Source organism: Morone saxatilis, unplaced genomic scaffold, assembly GCF_004916995.1.
Source record: "Morone saxatilis isolate NCDOM2014 unplaced genomic scaffold, NCSU_SB_2.0 Contig5, whole genome shotgun sequence".
In the NCBI taxonomy this organism is placed as follows: domain Eukaryota; kingdom Metazoa; phylum Chordata; class Actinopteri; family Moronidae; genus Morone; species Morone saxatilis.
In genome coordinates, this window is record NW_023340095.1 from 9,030,641 (window position 1) to 9,035,911 (window position 5,271).

Genomic DNA, 5,271 nt, shown 5'->3' on the forward strand with positions numbered 1-5,271 from the left:
ATTGTATTTATAGGAACATCTTAGATAGATAGATAGATAGATAGATAGATAGATAGATAGATAGATAGATAGATAGATAGATAGATATTCAACTTTATTTTATATAGTGTGCATATTTTATTATATTCTAGAGTTATAATAGATTTGTTTTCATTATATAATTATTTTATTATATTTTATATTATATACATTATATAGTTTTATATTTTATTGTATTTACAGGAACATCTTAGATAGATATTCACCGTTTTTTTCAAAAGTCTATATATTTTATTATATTCTAAATTATATTAGATTTTTCTCATTATATAATTATTTTATTATATTTTATATTTTTGTATTTTATTGTATTTAGGGGGGAAACCCATATAGATAGATAGATATTCAACTTTATTTTATATAGTGTGTGTATTTTATTATATTCTAAATGTATATTAGATTTTTCTCATTATATAATTATTTTATTATATTTTATATTTTTCTCGTTATATTTTTATTTTATGATATTTTATTGCATTTATAGGAACATCTTATCTTATTTTATCTTATTTTATCTTATATAGATAGATAGATATTCAACTTTATTTTATATAGTGTATATATTTTATTATATTCTAAATAATATAAAATTCTTCTCATTATATTTTTATTTTATTATATTCTATATTATATACATTATATATTTTTATATTTTATTGTATTTATAGGAACTTTTTTTTCTTATATAGATAGATATATATTCCGCTTTATTTTATATAGGGTAGATTTTATTATATTCTAAATGTATCTTATATTTTAATTTTAATTTTATTTATAGGAACATCTTAACATTTTTTATCTTATATAGATAGATAAATATTCAACTTTATTTTGTATTATATTCTAGAGTTATATTTTTCTCATTATATTTTTATTTTATGATATTTTATTGTATTTATAGGAACATCTTATCTTATTTTATCTTATATAGATAGATATCTATTCAACTTTATTTTACATAGTGTATATATTGTATTATATTCTAAATATATTTTAGACTTTTCTCATTATATTTTTATTTTATGATATTTTATATTTTATATATTATATATTTTTATATTTTATTGTATTTATAGGAACATCTTAGATAGATATTCACCTTTTTTGTAAATAGTGTATATATTTTATTATATTCTAGATTAATATTATATTATTTATTATATTTTGTTGTATTTATAGGAACATCTTAGATATTCAACTTTATTTTATATATTGTATATATTTTATTATGTACTAAATTTACATTAGATTTTTCTCATTAGATTTTTATTTTATTATATTTTATATTATATACATTATATATTTTATATATTTTTCTTAAAGGGACATTATTATTATTATTATCTTATTTTATCTTAGATATATATTCAACTTTACTTTATATAGTCTATATATTTTATTATATTCTAAATTTATATTAGATTTTTTTCTATTAGGTTTTTATTTTATTATATATTTTTTAGTCCTTTTACTGCTCTGCCAAATTTTAATTTCTCTTACGGGGATCAACAAAGAAACATTTTATCTTATCTTAGATATAATCTATTTAATTATTTTTAAATATATCCATTAAAAAAATGTTGTGTTTAAAAAGTTCCCACTTATTTTATTTATATTTTATATTTTTACTATAGTTTCCTATTTTATTCTAAGTTATTTTTACTTACCTGTACATATACTGTGTCTTTCCATTAGAAAAAATAAATATCTTCTGTTTCTTATTTGACAGCAGACAATTTCCTTATAAGTAGAAGAAAATATCTTCAGTGTACATGTTAATAATACAGTAATATAGGCCTACATATTAACATAACCCATTCTGCATAATACATACTTATACTTAAGTATATTTTGTTAATAATACCACCCTAGTTGAGTTTTTTAATTAATTAGATTTTAACATTGTTCTGTTTCCACTATTTCTTACTTAAGGATCTTAATACACTGCGTATACTCACAGCTAATCAAGGGATATGCTTATGCCTGCAGATGTGAAACAGTACAGTAATTTACCCAAAGAAAAGATTAAACAAACAAAAAGATATAGCTTGTAAATATCCCTTTAATGCAATCCAACCCTCCTGAGCATTTGCAGTGGATCGAGCAAAACATCAACATCACAACAGTACTTCTGAAACAAAGGTAGACAGAAAGCTGCTAGATCTCTCTGCAGACACAGGTGTTAACTACACTGAAGGATTATTCTACACACAGGTACTGTTTGGGGCCTCTCCCTCTCTCTAATGTGCGTGTGTGTGTGTGTGTGTGTGTGTAAGAGAGAGAGAGGCTGAGAGAAAACACACATTTGTTGGTCTGTAATGTTGTTGGGTCAATGAACTCTGGTGGTAAAGTGGTCAACTATCTCCATTTTCTGGTCTTTTCTGTTCATTTCTGGATATAAAGTTCATGTTCTAGTTCTCTTTTCAGTTCATATTTACTCTTCTCTCTCTTAAAAATCATCACCGTAATCTTTGTTTAGACCTATATTTATACATAAAAGTGCTTTATACACTTAGTTGTACAGGAGGGGATCGTGGTTTATGGTGGACTGAACAGGTAAAAGGTTCAAAATGTTTGAAAACTAAATTTAATCACTAAATTAAGCTAAAATCTTGGATTGTCTCTCAATAGCAGGAGACAGACTCCTCAGAGAAAAGACATCCCCTTAAAAATGTAATTAATTTAGGGCTACTGGTCCTATGATAAGGTTAATCAACCTGCAGAATGCCTGAAAATAGCCAAATAGTGCAACAAAAAACTTTCTTCTGGTAGTTAAAGTTAAAGAAAATATGAGATTTTTAGTTCAGTTTGCTACTTTCAATCATTTGGAGAAAAAAACATATATCTTATTAAATTAAATTTAGTTTGTATGGCACCAAAATCATGACAGAAGTTATCTCAAGACACTTTTCACACAGAGCAAGTCGTCTTCTTTCAAAGCCTCGAACAGAAGAGGAGCAGGGAGGGACATGCTAGAAATAGAGAGAGGAGGAGGAGTTGAGGTAACTAATAGACAGGAAGGACAGAGCAAGTGGTTAGTGAGGGAGGTGGAGGAGCAAGAAAGGGAAGAGAAGAGCAGCAGAGATCGACTGTCAGGCGAGCAGACGGGCTTGTATCCATCGATACAAATGATAGAGGACGAGAGACAGCAGGAGCCGAGTGCAGTGTAAGCGTCTGGTGCTGTCAGCAGCTTTAAATCACACTGGCACTCCACAACAAAAAAAACACACAGCACTATTGTGCAGCCACCCCTACAATAATGACCAATATATACTCTGATGGGACTCTGCTTTCATTTAGTAAACTCTCTGTTCTCTTCAGTGTGAAGAAATAACTGTTTTATGCTCTTGGTGAAAGATATGCAGCTGTTGGATGTGCCTTAAAAAAGCTTGTTTGTAATTAAATTCAAGAACAACTGGGTGGTTAGAGGTGGGTTTTTGCTCAGGAAGTAGGTGGATTAGCTGGTAATTGTTGGATGAGCAGTTCAATTCAAGGCTCTTCCTGTCTGCAAGTCCTTGAGCAAGACACTGAACTCCAAATCAACCAAATCAACCACACGAAACACACTTTGACACCAATGTCACTTTGGATAAAAGCAGCTGTCGAATTATTTTAATAATGTCAATCAACACCCTCCTTCTCTTTTCCACAATAGTTTCCAAATGAAATAATAAATTCAAGGTTTTCTGTTTAAGTGCTCCACTTAGGCTGTCACTCGCCAAAACAAACACTCACATATGAGGCATTAACATGAATTTGTGTTTAAATGTTTTTACTGTTTCCAAAAGAGAAATTTATTTCTGAACAAGGCAGTTTATACTAAAGAATAATGTTCAGAATCAAGTTCATACAAAACAATCATACAGACATATAAACACACATACAGATATTATGTGCAGTTTAGATTAATGGTGGAATAAATGGTTCCATGTAAGTCGGACTGTAGTATGAACAAGTGATTTCTGGGATCCGCAGTGGAAAGCAGTGGGTACTGTAACAATATACAGTTACTAAAATACTGCAGCTGAGTACAGCTGTGAGATATTTATACTTTACTTGAGTATTTCCATTTCCTGCTGCTTACTGTAAGAAGAAAGAAGAAAGCATTGTACCTTTACCTCACTTAATCAGGAGAAGTTAGAGAGGTTAAACTACCCTACTTTGCTGAAACTTCTGTACATTTACTTAAGTAAGATTTCAAATACTCATTTATTTGTAAAAGAGTACATTTATATTGTATGTGGTGTGGTGGTGGTGTGTGATATCCTTCTCAGTTGTCTACGAGAGTGTCTTTGTTTAAGCTTGTAATGACCCCTCATATATTACATATAGACCCCGCCACAGCCTTCTGAAGCAGTTGTTGAGTTTCGAGCATATAAAGACAGATGGGGGGCAGAGCGGTGATGACGGTGATAAAACCAACCTAAAAGTCTTGAATCAACAGAGGCGTGGAGAGTACAGGGCCATGCCCAGTGATGCGGGGCAGGGTGTCTGTGTCTCTGTCTGGGGCTTGTGTCCACTGAGCCTCACTGCTCTGAATGGAGGCCAGAATAGATGCAGGCTTTATTTTTACTGGGCAGCCCTCCCAGCAGAAAATCACAGTGTGTGTTACGACATGTTTAGATACCCAGGCTGACCAAATTCATTCATGAGTTTTTATTCCCACACATGCTGCAGTCTCAACCCAACCTGTACTTCACAGTAATAAACAGAAAGAAATGTTACTATATATATAAAAACTAGGAAAAGATGCTGTGGTGCTGAAGATCAGGCGTCACGGTTAGAAAACCTGCTTCTCATTGCTTAAGTAGGCCAAAATATGACATAATTAAAACCATTAATTCATAAAAATGCTTACACTTTTTTCCTTTTTTAGAGAGATTTACATGTTTACACTGGTATTTATGGCAGGAAAGAGGTCAATAAATAGGCTATAAATGATCCTCATGCATGCATCATTATACAGACAGACTTTCTCTCTGCACCTTTAACTCTGATTGACTTCCAGCATCCCTGACACTGAAAGCATAATTCATCCACTTTCCAAGTTCATATTTGATGATTCACACATCCGGCCTTGGGCTTATTTTTCTGTAGAGTGCTGCCCTTCATAACAGGTTATACAGGGACAAAAAAATCATCTCTAATCCAGATATTTCAGCTACAATTCACTGCAGCAGTGAAGTGAAGTGACATACGAGTCAGAACACCTCGTACACGTCCCATGTAAAT

At 30.5% G+C, this 5,271-nt stretch overlaps 1 protein-coding gene across 1 annotated transcript in view; it reads left to right on the forward strand.

Annotated features, from left to right (window-relative positions):
• Positions 1–5,271, forward strand: part of LOC118339331 (TSC22 domain family protein 1-like) — a 9,120-nt gene that overhangs the window by 1,565 nt on the left and 2,284 nt on the right. The window lies entirely within an intron of this gene.